The sequence below is a fragment of the Hippopotamus amphibius genome, unplaced genomic scaffold (genome assembly GCF_030028045.1).
Source record: "Hippopotamus amphibius kiboko isolate mHipAmp2 unplaced genomic scaffold, mHipAmp2.hap2 scaffold_452, whole genome shotgun sequence".
Classification (NCBI taxonomy): Eukaryota; Metazoa; Chordata; class Mammalia; order Artiodactyla; family Hippopotamidae; genus Hippopotamus; species Hippopotamus amphibius.
In genome coordinates this window covers 25,878-38,799 of record NW_026648559.1, presented here as the reverse complement: position 1 = coordinate 38,799, position 12,922 = coordinate 25,878, and the positions used below count along the sequence as shown (strand labels likewise).

The 12,922-nt window shown below is 61.0% G+C and overlaps 6 non-coding genes across 6 annotated transcripts; 2 read left to right on the top strand and 4 right to left on the bottom strand.

Annotated features, from left to right (window-relative positions):
* Window positions 1-3,200: 3,200 nt before the first annotated feature.
* TRNAE-CUC (transfer RNA glutamic acid (anticodon CUC)) lies at window positions 3,201-3,272 on the bottom strand. Its single transcript has one exon. It is a non-coding gene; the product is annotated as a tRNA-Glu (tRNA).
* Window positions 3,273-3,548: 276 nt separating this feature from the next.
* On the bottom strand, window positions 3,549-3,620 carry TRNAG-UCC (transfer RNA glycine (anticodon UCC)). Its single transcript has one exon. It is a non-coding gene; the product is annotated as a tRNA-Gly (tRNA).
* Window positions 3,621-4,421: 801 nt separating this feature from the next.
* Window positions 4,422-4,493, bottom strand: TRNAD-GUC (transfer RNA aspartic acid (anticodon GUC)). The gene has a single exon. It is a non-coding gene; the product is annotated as a tRNA-Asp (tRNA).
* A 571-nt stretch (window positions 4,494-5,064) lies between these two features.
* TRNAL-CAG (transfer RNA leucine (anticodon CAG)) lies at window positions 5,065-5,147 on the top strand. Its single transcript has one exon. It is a non-coding gene; the product is annotated as a tRNA-Leu (tRNA).
* Window positions 5,148-6,781: 1,634 nt separating this feature from the next.
* On the top strand, window positions 6,782-6,852 carry TRNAG-GCC (transfer RNA glycine (anticodon GCC)). Its single transcript has one exon. It is a non-coding gene; the product is annotated as a tRNA-Gly (tRNA).
* A 5,908-nt stretch (window positions 6,853-12,760) lies between these two features.
* TRNAE-CUC (transfer RNA glutamic acid (anticodon CUC)) lies at window positions 12,761-12,832 on the bottom strand. Its single transcript has one exon. It is a non-coding gene; the product is annotated as a tRNA-Glu (tRNA).
* Between the last annotated feature and the right edge of the window lie 90 nt (window positions 12,833-12,922).

Below are 12,922 nucleotides of genomic sequence, written 5' to 3'. Positions count from 1 at the left end.
TGGTCCATCCTTTTTGCTGCACATGGCACTATTTCATTCTTTTTTGATGGCTGAGTAATATTCCACAGTACGTTTTCCATGTCTTGGCTATAGCACATAGTGCTGCTGTGAACATGGGGGTTCATGTCTCTTTTCAAGGTATAGTTTCTCTCTTGCCCGGGTGTGTCCGAGGATTGGGACTGCTGGATCACATGATAGCTCGTCTTTCTCCTCTTTCTGTATTTCGTCACTGATCTCTCTCTCCTCTCTAAGTGATTAGTGATTTACTTCTATGTACTTGTGCTTGGGGAGCACAGCTGATGAACAATATCGTGTGCATTTCAGATGCACAGCAAAGGGAGACTATTTTCCATGGCTAATATTTTTTCGGCTTGATTTCTAGTGCAGTTTGCTAGAAGATAGTGACTATTATTCCCCGAGTTATTCTGTATATCCTTGCTGCTTTCTCCCTCACACATAGTAGTGTGTATCCATTCCTTTCAGCTTCTGATTTATGACTCCACGTCTCCCTTTCCCCTTGGGGAACCATCATTTGGTTTTCTGTGTCTGTGAGTCTGTTTCGCCCATAGATTCATGTGTAATAGGTTTTCGTTTCCACATATCTTGTCCTTTCTGTCGGACATCTTTCGCTAAGTCTAGTAGTCTCTGGGACCATCCTTGTGGTGGCTAATGGCAATATTTCATTCTTTTTCCTCATGGCTGAGAAATAATCCATGCTACACAGATACCACATCTTGTGCCAGCCGTCTGCTGATGGGCGGTTGTGTGCTTTCCACCTTGGGCTATTGCACATAATGCTGCTGCGAACATGGAGGTACTCGTATCGTTTGGCATTAGAGTTTCGTCTTTTCCGGGCACGTACCCAGGAATGGGACTGCTGGATCATATGGAAGCTCTCCTTTGGCCTCTTGAAATCTGAACCACCACCCTCACCCCCACCCCACCCCTACCCCCACCCCCAGCCCCACGCAATCACACTCACATGAGACTGGATGTTTTCTCTTGATGACAGTGCGATTTATGTCTCTGGGCAGTAGAACGCCCCCACCCCATTCGGACCACACCTCGCCCTGTTCGCATCCTGCGTTTCTGTTTCTCTCTTGCCTGCTTCTTACCCACCGCCCCCAGTCCCAGCCCAGTGGTTCGCCTGACCGCCTTGCAGCACAGCGCACCAGTCTGGCAAGCTCACCACCACCCTGCCCCGATGGCGTCCTCTCCCACCATCCTCCTCGCACACAGCCCACTCACACATACCCGGCTTGCCACCCGCCCTTCCTCCTAGCCGGCAGGCTCGGCCCACTCTACCCCGCACCACACCCTTGTACCCCAGGCCCGACTCTCACACGCCCTGCCTGGAAGTCTCCCTTCCGCCAGCGCTCCTCAGACCCCTGCTACTCCAGCTCCCCCCGTACCCCAGATCTGACCTACCCGCACACACGTACCAGCACCGGTGCCACCACCGTCCCAAGCTTCTGCAGAGCCTCTGCCTGAGTGGCCAGCAGCTCTCCCGGCCAGGTCCCTGCAAGCCCAATACCTCCGTGCCCGCCCCTGCTCCACCCAGACACCCCAGGCCCTTCTCCCACCTCCCAGCAAGCGGCTCACCACCACCCTCTCTCCACAGGGCTGTTTTGCTCCGTTCCCTAATCCATATGGGGTGACCACCACCACGGCCACGAACACCTTCCTCCCGCGCTGTCACACAGCCCCCAAGGTACCAGCAAGGCCACCGAGGAAACTTCCTGCGGTGATGGGAAGGCCCATCTGCCCACTCTTGCTCCTTTCCACAGGGGACCTGCAGTTGTCCAAATGCACCGAGTGTGACACCACCACGGCAGGTCGGTGCACGTCACCGGCTGTCCCGTTTGCCTCTGAAGGAAACAATCTGTGAGCAGACGTTAAAGCCTTTGGCGACAGAGGTGCCCAAGCTTGGGCTGCATGGGGACTGAGGACTTACCTTGGGGAGAATCCTTAGGAGAAGGTGAGGACGGGCTGCGAAGGAGGACAGCGCATATCCTGGATAGACAGACAGGAACGGTGAGAATGGGAAACCATGAGAAGTCATGTCTAGGGGAGCGGTGTATGTGTGCGCGCGCGCACGTGGGTGTGTGTCTTTGCTCTGGGGAGGGAGGGACGTATGCACGGTCACATTCTTGCCTCACTGTGATAGGGTGAGAGCGTTGGTCACGCACCTGGAATGCGATATTAGCTGGTGGTCCACCCTGTCACGCATCTGCTTCCACCGCATCCCACCTGCTTGGCTCAGTCTTCACGGCTGACCTCCGGTATCTGCCTGCGCTCTGACTTCCACTGCCTGGCGGTGTAACTCCTGGCACGTGTTTGGATTCATTTTCACATCTCTGCCTCCGGGGTGCCTTGGTCCGCCTCTCTGCTCCCATGGCCCGCTCAAGACCAGGACGCCCTTGGAGCCCACCACCGGGCCACGGGAGTCACAGGCAGTCCAGGACCTGGCCCACGAGTAAGCGGCCGGAGTCCCTGCAAGTGGCCCGACTTGGAGATGGAGATCCCTCTCCTGCACCTTCCCGATGGATCCGCGTCGCAGGTGCTGGCACTCAATGGTACCCTCCACCCCCACCCCTCCATGCCGACCCCCCCCACCGCCATCCGCACCCCCACCCCCACCCCCATCCCCACCCGCACTGCCATCACCCCCCCGCCCCACCCGCACTGTCATCACCACCACCGCCGCCACCACCACCACCTTTACCACAAACAGCAGCAGCAGCAGCAGCGGCTCCAGCCCCAGCACCACACCAGGACTGCCACCGCCGCCACCAGGGGCAGCGGAGGCAGCAGCAGCAGCAGCACCAACACCAGCCCCTCAGGAAGGAAGACGGGTTGGGTCGTCAGCGGTGAGATGCGTCGTGGCAGAAGTCGTGCTGCCGGAGAGTCCAAACGCAGGTGGGGGCGTTTGCTCGTGGCCACAGCCTCGGCGGGGAGAGAGGCTGCCCCGGCCAGTCGTGTTTGGGGCTGAGGCAAGGGTCCGAGAAGGAGGAGGCGGGATGTGGAGGGCCTGGCGTGGGCGAGCGCTCCAGTGCGGCCAAAAGGGTTGCGTGGCAGGGCTTGGGCTGGAGGTGGACGGTGGCGGGCGGCTGCTGGCGGGGCTCCGAGGCGGCGGAGCAAGCGTGGGCTGGCTAAAAGGGGGCGCGGGACGGTGGGAGGCCGAGAGGCAGAAGAAGGGCTTCCCTGACCGGGAATCGAACCCGGGCCGCGGCGGTGAGAGCGCCGAATCCTAACCACTAGACCACCAGGGAGCGCCAGGCCTGCCACTCGCTGCTCCTCGCCCCATAGCGCCCGCGCCGCGCCACCTCGGCGCCAAGACCCGGCTCCCCCAAGTCCAGTCCCCGCGCCGCTCCTGGCAACGCACGTGCCCTCGCGTTCTTCCTGCTGGCCGCAGCCGCAAAACACTGCGCGCCTGCTTCTCGCACACACGCGAAAAGCCGCGAAGGGCCAGCTAGCTCCCCGCTCCCGGCTCTCCCTCCCAGGCCCGGGGCCCGAGGCCCGCGGAGCTCGGCAAAAGGTCGGCCCACTGCGTTGGCCGGGAATCGAACCCGGGTCAACTGCTTGGAAGGCAGCTATGCTCACCACTATACCACCAACGCTGCACAGCCCGGGCCGCCCGCAGACGCCGGCCCCGGGCTCGCCCGACCGCACTCTCGCCGCCGCCTCGGCCGCCGTCTCCTCCTCCTCGTCCTCCTCCTCCTCCTCCTGTCCCTCCTCCTCCTCCTCCTGGTCCTCCTCCCCCTCCTCCCCCTCCTCCGCCTCCGCCGCCTGGAGCAGCCCTGCCCCGACGCCCCGCCAGCCGGCAGCTCCGTGCTGCCACAGGCGACACCAACGACCGCCCGGAGCCCCAGCCGCGCCAGCCCTCCGCAGCTGCCCTAGTCCACCGGCCCGACCGCCTCAGGGGGGCGCTCTCGCTGCCTTGCTGCTCCCGGGGCCTCGGCTTCACGCCGCGGGCCACCCCCCGCCCCCGCCCTCACCCCCACCCCGGGGGACGCGTCCTCCAGCACCTGGCTCCCCAAGGCCCTTCTCCCCCCGGCGCGGGGCCAGGCCGCCTCCCGCACCGACAGGGGACGGCGCTCATCCGCCACCCACCCGGCCCGCCCGCTGTGCAGAGCTGCGCGGCTGTGCGGCGCTCCGCAAGGAGCCCAGTGAGGCCGCCCCTTCGGACGGGCCGCGATGTCGTCGGGCGGTTGTGGGGTCGAGAGGAGGCCCTGGCTCGCCGTGGCGACCGAGCGCCCGGCGAGGAGGAAGGGCTGGAGGGCTGCAGGGGGTGCAGGGCGGGCAGGCTAGGCACGCGCTGGCCTCGCTGGAGGGCGGACGGCGACGGGAGGAGAAGGGCCCTTGGGGGCCGGGCGGCAGGACCGAGCGCGGCGCCGGCCATCAAAAAGAGGGCGTGCTGCCTCCCCGTCGGGGAATCGAACCCCGGTCTCCCGCGTGACAGGCGGGGATACTCACCACTATACTAACGAGGACGGCGGCGACCGCCGGGGCGCCCGGCCGCTCTGGGCTGCCTGCCGGCGCCTCCCTCTGCCCTCTGCCCTCTGCCCACCACGGGCGCCGGGCGCGTGCCCGACCCGACCCGACACCAAACCAACCGCGTCGTCCAAAGCAGCAGCCCCCGGCCCCGACAGGGACGCGGACCCGCGTGGCGCTGACACCTGCCAGTGCGCGCTGCCTGTTGCCTCCAACGCGGGGATCGCGCCGGGTGCAGGGGGCCCGACAGGCCAAGCGAGGCTTCGAGGAGGGCCTGGGCGTGCGCCGTGCCCCGGCCGGCGAAGAGAGGCGCGGGAGGGTGCTGCCGGCACGCGCTGGCCCGACGCGGCCGGGCGCGGTCCGGGGCCAGGGGTGGGCGAGGCCGCCACCGCGCCGGAGCCAGGCGCGTCGGCAGGCCTCGCTCGCCGTCGGCCACCGCGCGCCCGGTGCGTTGCTCAGCCAGACGGCCGCCCGCCTGGCGCGGAGCACCGCGTCCAGCCAAGGGCACCGCTGTTGGCGTCGCGGCGGGTCCCAGCCAGCCGAGCGGCGACGCGCCCGCTCCGGCCCGCCGTCAGGATGGCCGAGCGGTCTAAGGCGCTGCGTTCAGGTCGCAGTCTCCCCTGGAGGCGTGGGTTCGAATCCCACTCCTGACAAGCCAGCCTTTTGGCCCGCCCCACTAACGCACCCGTCCCTCTGGCAGCCCTTGACCGCCTTCCTCTCCGTTGGCGCACTGCACTCTTGCGGCCTCTCCAAACTCAGGCCCGGACATCCGTGCCTCTCACACGCGGGACCCTCTCCGCCACGGCCGCGCTTCCTGCCCACCCGCCCGCGGGCTTGGCAGAAATGGCCCCGTTGGAAGCCTCCCGGACACACGCCCTCCCGCCCAGCCAGTACGCCCCCCTCCTACCTGCACCCACACCACCAACCTTCAGTCCTTCGCACCACATCTTTCCTCACCTGCTTGCTTGCTGCTGCTGCTGCTGCTGCTGCTGCTAGTTTTTCTCCTTCCCTCCCTCCCTTCCTTCCTTCCGCCCTCCGTCCCTCGCTCCCACTCCCACTGCACCCGCTGCACCCCGCCACCGCCACACACACACCAGACGCGGGTGCAAAGCCCTCGACTCTTCGCCCGCCTTCCGCCTGCCCGACTTCTGCCTGGTGAACAGCGGGCTCACTCTCACAGCCTTGCTGCCACGTCCGCCACCAGCAGCTCTCCCTCCGTCCAACATCCTGTCCCTTGCGCCAGCCCCGCCGGCCCGCCTGCCCATTCCATTCCCCCCACAGCCACGCGGAGGTGGCCGACGCCGTCTTGCCGGCCTGGGGTGCGTGCCCTCGGTGCGTATTGGCCTTGGGGCCTCGGCTGGGCCACAGCTGCCTGCCTCCCAGCACGCAGGCAGCCCAGCTTCCTGCTGGGCCAGGGACCACCGGGCCCTCCCTGCAGGAGGCCTGGCGCAGGAGTCGCTCCCGGGAAGAGTGCTCCAGCGAGGAGAGAGCGCGCGCCCTGGACGCCCCGTCACCCGCCCACAGACGTCCGGCCCTCAGCCCGGGCCACCCCCTTGGGCGCCACAGCGCACGTTGCCCGGGGAAGCCGCTGCCCCGGCCGGACCTAACCGCACCCTGGCGCGTCGCTCCTCTCACGACCAACGCCTCAGAGCGGGACCCCTCGGGAGAGGGCTGGGCCAGAGCGCAGCAGCGAGGCCCAGGCACCTGTGGTCCTTGGGCCTGAGCGTCTGCTCGGTGGCGGCGGCGCTCCCGGGGGTCCATCTCCGGCGCTCGCGGCCCCGACCCCGGCCCCGCGCGAGCTCCGATGCCTGCCCCACTCCCATCCCACCCCCACCCCTGGCCGCCCTCGCCCGCCCCGCAGCGGCAAGAAAGCCAGCCGCCAGAGGGACTTGGGGTCGGGACCTGGCGGTCACCGAGACGAAACTCGGCCCTCAGCCGCAGCCGCCGCGCCTCGCCTCGCCTCGCCGGCCCTGCCTGCGATTCGGGCGCGGGTCGGGCTGCTTCCGCTCCTGGCTTCCTCTGGCGACGGCGACAGCGACAGCCTCGCGGCGGCCGTGGACGGCAGAGAAAGCGCAGGATGGGCCGAGCCCGCCTGCGTCCCTCCGTCCCTCTGTCCTCTCGACCGCCTGGCGCCCTGGGGTCGCCCACGTGCCCGGAGCCTGTCACTGGGGTGGGCCGTCGGCCTCCTGCGCAAACGGAGCAGAGGCCCTCGGGCGAGCGGCGCCCAGTATCGGGCTCTTGGCTGCGAGCAGCGCTGGGGCAGCATCGGGCGCCAGGCGCCCTCGGTGCATGGGTGGTTCAGTGGTAGAATTCTCGCCTGCCACGCGGGAGGCCCGGGTTCGATTCCCGGCCCATGCAGCCGCAGCGTCGCCTTTTGGTTCCCGCAGCCCCAAAGCGGAGCTAGGCGTCCCCGCTCCCACGCCCAAGGCACCGGGCCTGCCACAGCTCGCTCCCACCCGCAGCTCTCCACCGCACCTGCCGGCCTGTCCTTCCCACGCGGACGCCCCCCCACCCGACACACACTGCGGAGCCAAGCCTCCACCACCTGACACCTCGCGTGCTCTGCCACTCTAGCGCCCGGACACCTTGCTTGGGCTTGTGCTCTTCCTCACCCTGACCCCACACTTGCGTCACTCCTTGCCCCGTAAGCAATACCCCACACTAGCACCGGCGCGCCCCATCTCTTCACCTTTCACCACCTCTCCAAGCTCTCTGGCTCCCTCTGCCCACACTCCGAAAACGATACCGTGTTTGCACAACCAGCAGCAAGGAAGGTGCCACCTCGGGCAGTGATACAGCCCATTGTCCTAGAGAGTCCCCGAAGCACTGTCTTGCACGAGGAGTTCAAGAGAAGTCCACGATGCCATGGCAAACCACACTCTGTATTCATGTTTTGTCCCTCAGCAGAAATATGTTTCCAACACCGCTCACTCCTCCACCACTAGTACCACCACCACCATCACCACCCCCACGACCACCCCCCCTCCCCTGAACCTCTCCTCCTACCGACAGCATCATGGCTGCTCCGGACAGCACCACCACCTCAGGCCGCGCCCTCACCACCACCGCTACTCCACCCAACACCCCCATCCCACCCCCTATCTCCCCACTCCTTCCCTGATCCTTTCCAATTCCTACGTTGTCAAAGATCCTACTCTTGCATTTCTCCCGGTGGCCTCCTTTATCTGTTTGGATTGTTTGTGTTTGTTTGTTTGTGTCCTAGCTAAGTAGAAGTAGAGTTGATTTACAATACTGTGTTCGTGTCAGGTGTACAGCGAAGCGATTCAGTGAAATGTGCTTTTTCAGGTTATTTTCCAGTACGGTTTCTTAGGAGATATGAAGCTAGTTCCCGGTGCTAGGCAGTAAAATCCTTGCTGCTTCTCTGCTTTAGGGATACTGTTGCCTCTCCTTTAACCCCAACCCCACCTCCAAATATGTCCCTCCCCTACACTTTCCCCTTGGGTAACCACACGTGTGTTTTCTACGTCTGTGAGTCTCTCTTTGTTTTGCACAAAGGTTCACTTCGTTGCCGTTTTTAGATTCCACGTACCTTTATCCTTCTCAGTCAGACTTACTTTACTAAGTGTGATATTCTCTAGGATCATCCAGGTTGCGCCAAATGGCAAGGTTTCATTGCTTTCTATGGCTGAGTAATGTTGCATACTACACATGCAGCACATCTTCTTTTTCTTTCTTCCTTAAGAGCTTTTACTGAGATACAATGGACATACGATAAACTGCATATATTGAAAGTGTACAATTTGATACTTCTTTTCTTATTAGTAATGTATATATGGCAATCCCAACCTGCCAGTTCATCCCACCACAACCCCCCGCCCCCCTTTCCCCACTTGGTGTCTATATGTCTGTTCTCTACATCTGTGTCTCTATTTCTGCCTTGCAAACCGGTTGATTGGTACCGTTTTTCTTTATTCCGCTTACATGTGTTAACACACGATATTTGTTTTTCTCTTTCTGACTCACTTCACTCTGTATGACAGTCTCTAGGTCCATCCATGTCTCGACAAATGTCCCAACTGCGTTCCTTTTTACAGCTGAGTAATATTCAATCGCGTATATGTACCACATCTTCTTTACCCATTCACCTGTTGATGGACATTTAGGTTGCTTCCACGTCCCGGCTCTTGTACATAGTGCTGCAGTGAACACTGGCGTGCACGTACAGCACACCTTCTTGCAACTGCCGTCTGTTGATGAGCACTTGGGTGTTTTCCACGTCTTGGCTATGGCACACAGTGCTGCTATGAACATGAGGGTGCATGCATCTTTTCAAATTAGAGCTTTTGTCTTTTCCAGATGTGTACTGAGGATTGGGATTGCTAGATCATATGACAGCTCACCTGTCCTTCTTTCTTTTTTCTTTCTTCGTTTCTTCCTTGCTTGCTTTTTCTTTCTTTCATTTCCTTTCCTTCCTTCCTTCTTCCTTCCTTCCTTCCTTTATTTCTTGCTTCTATCCTTCCTTCCTTATTTCCTTGCTTGCTTGCTTCTTCCTTTGCTGCTTGCTTGGTTTTTCTTTCTTTCATTTGTCTTTCCTTCTTTGCTTCTTCCTTCCTCCCTCCCTCCACCCCTTCCTCGCTCCCTACATTCCTTCCTTCCGTCCATCCGTCCTTCCTTCCTTCCTTCCTTCCTTCCTTTCTGTAGAGTAGTAGCTGCAGTAGTGGAAGTATAGTTGATTGACAATAGTGTGTTAGTTTCAGGTGCACAGCAGGGAGATACTATTTTCCATAGATGATGTATTTTCAGGTTTATTTCCATAATGGGGTACCAGAAGATACTGACTCTTATTCCCTGTGCTATTCTCTATATCCTCGTTACTTGATCTCTTTTCTATATTGTACGGTGTGTCTGTTCATCGCAGCTCCCAACTTATTCTTCCACTCCTCCCTTTCGCCTTGGGTAAGCATCAGTTTGTGTTCTACGTCTGTGACTCTGTGTCTGTTTTGCACATAGATTCATTGGTATGATTGTTTAGATTCCACATATCTCTCTCCCTCGCTGTTGGACTTACTTCACTAAGTGTAATCTTCTCTAGGTCCATCCTTTTTGCTGCACATGGCACTATTTCATTCTTTTTTGATGGCTGAGTAATATTCCACAGTACGTTTTCCATGTCTTGGCTATAGCACATAGTGCTGCTGTGAACATGGGGGTTCATGTCTCTTTTCAAGGTATAGTTTCTCTCTTGCCCGGGTGTGTCCCGAGGATTGGGACTGCTGGATCACATGATAGCTCGTCTTTCTCCTCTTTCTGTATTTCGTCACTGATCTCTCTCTCTCTCTAAGTGATTAGTGATTTACTTCTATGTACTTGTGCTTGGGGAGCACAGCTGATGAACAATATCGTGTGCATTTCAGATGCACAGCAAAGGGAGACTATTTTCCATGGCTAATATTTTTTCGGCTTGATTTCTAGTGCAGTTTGCTAGAAGATAGTGACTATTATTCCCCGAGTTATTCTGTATATCCTTGCTGCTTTCTCCCTCACACATAGTAGTGTGTATCCATTCCTTTCAGCTTCTGATTTATGACTCCACGTCTCCCTTTCCCCTTGGGGAACCATCATTTGGTTTTCTGTGTCTGTGAGTCTGTTTCGCCCATAGATTCATGTGTAATAGGTTTTCGTTTCCACATATCTTGTCCTTTTCTGTCGGACATCTTTCGCTAAGTCTAGTAGTCTCTGGGACCATCCTTGTGGTGGCTAATGGCAATATTTCATTCTTTTTCCTCATGGCTGAGAAATAATCCATGCTACACAGATACCACATCTTGTGCCAGCCGTCTGCTGATGGGCGGTTGTGTGCTTTCCACCTTGGCTATTGCACATAATGCTGCTGCGAACATGGAGGTACTCGTATCGTTTGGCATTAGAGTTTCGTCTTTTCCGGGCACGTACCCAGGAATGGGACTGCTGGATCATATGGAAGCTCTCCTTTGGCCTCTTGAAATCTGAACCACCACCCTCACCCCCACCCCCACCCCTACCCCCACCCCCAGCCCCACGCAATCACACTCACATGAGACTGGATGTTTTCTCTTGATGACAGGCGATTTATGTCTCTGGGGCAGTAGAACGCCCCCACCCCATTCGGACCACACCTCGCCCCTGTCGCATCCCGCGTTTCTGTTTCTCTCTTGCCTGCTTCTTACCCACCGCCCCCAGTCCCAGCCCAGTGGTTCGCCTGACCGCCTTGCAGCACAGCGCACCAGTCTGGCAAGCTCACCCACCACCCTGCCCCGATGGCGTCCTCTCCCACCATCCTCCTCGCACCACAGCCCACTCACATACCCGGCTTGCCACCCGCCCTTCCTCCTAGCCGGCAGGCTCGGCCCACTCTACCCCGCACCACACCCTTGTACCCCAGGCCCGACTCTCACACGCCCTGCCTGGAAGTCTCCCTTCCGCCAGCGCTCCTCAGACCCCCTGCTACTCCAGCTCCCCCCGTACCCCAGATCTGACCTACCCGCACACACGTACCAGCACCGGTGCCACCACCGTCCCAAGCTTCTGCAGAGCCTCTGCCTGAGTGGCCAGCAGCTCTCCCGGCCAGGTCCCTGCAAGCCCAATACCTCCGTGCCCGCCCCTGCTCCACCCAGACACCCCAGGCCCTTCCTCCCACCTCCCAGCAAGCGGCTCACCACCACCCTCTCTCCACAGGGCTGTTTTGCTCCGTTCCCTAATCCATATGGGGTGACCACCACCAACGGCCACGAACACCTTCCTCCCGCGCTGTCACACAGCCCCCAAGGTACCAGCAAGGCCACCGAGGAAACTTCCTGCGGTGATGGGAAGGCCCATCTGCCCACTCTTGCTCCTTTCCACAGGGGACCTGCAGTTGTCCAAATGCACCGAGTGTGACACCACCACGGCAGGTCGGTGCACGTCACCGGCTGCCCCGTTTGCCTCTGAAGGAAACAATCTGTGAGCAGACGTTAAAGCCTTTGGCGACAGAGGTGCCCAAGCTTGGGCTGAATGGGGACTGAGGACTTACCTTGGGGAGAATCCTTAGGAGAAGGTGAGGACGGGCTGCGAAGGAGGACAGCGCATATCCTGGATAGACAGACAGGAACGGTGAGAATGGGAAACCATGAGAAGTCATGTCTAGGGGAGCGGTGTATGTGTGCGCGCGCGCACGTGGGTGTGTGTCTTTGCTCTGGGGGAGGGAGGGACGTATGCACGGTCACATTCTTGCCTCACTGTGATAGGGTTGAGAGCGTTGGTCACGCACCTGGAATGCGATATTAGCTGGTGGTCCACCCTGTCACGCATCTGCTTCCACCGCATCCCACCTGCTTGGCTCCGTCTTCACGGCTGACCTCCGGTATCTGCCTGCGCTCTGACTTCCACTGCCTGGCGGTGTAACTCCTGGCACGTGTTTGGATTCATTTTCACATCTCTGCCTCCGGGGTGCCTTGGTCCGCCTCTCTGCTCCCATGGCCCGCTCAAGACCAGGACGCCCTTGGAGCCCACCACCGGGCCACGGGAGTCACAGGCAGTCCAGGACCTGGCCCACGAGGAAGCGGCCGGAGTCCCTGCAAGTGGCCCGACTTGGAGATGGAGATCCCTCTCCTGCACCTTCCCGATGGATCCGCGTCGCAGGTGCTGGCACTCAATAGGACCCTCCACCCCCACCCCTCCATGCCGACCCCCCCCACCGCCATCCGCACCCCCACCCCCACCCCCATCCCCACCTGCACTGCCATCACCCCCCCGCCCCACCCGCACTGTCATCACCACCACTGCCGCCACCACCACCACCTTTACCACAAACAGCAGCAGCAGCAGCAGCAGCAGCAGCGGCTCCAGCCCCAGCACCGCACCAGGACTGCCACCTCCGCCACCAGGGGCAGCGGAGGCAGCAGCAGCAGCAGCACCAACACCAGCCCCTCAGGAAGGAAGACGGGATGGGTCGTCAGCGGTGAGATGCGTCGTGGCAGAAGTCGTGCTGCCGGAGAGTCCAAACGCAGGTGGGGGCGTTTGCTCGTGGCCACAGCCTCGGCGGGGAGAGAGGCTGCCCCGGGCCGTCGTGTTTGGGGCTGAGGCAAGGGTCCGAGAAGGAGGAGGCGGGATGTGGAGGGCCTGGCGTGGGCGAGCGCTCCAGTGCGGCCAAAAGGGTTGCGTGGCAGGGCTTGGGCTGGAGGTGGACGGTGGCGGGCGGCTGCTGGCGGGGCTCCGAGGCGGCGGAGCAAGCGTGGGCTAGCTAAAAGGGGGCGCGGGACGGTGGGAGGCCGAGAGGCAGAAGAAGGGCTTCCCTGACCGGGAATCGAACCCGGGCCGCGGCGGTGAGAGCGCCGAATCCTAACCACTAGACCACCAGGGAGCGCCAGGCCTGCCACTCGCTGCTCCTCGCCCCATAGCGCCCGCGCCGCGCCACCTCGGCGCCAAGACCCGGCTCCCCCAAGTCCAGTCC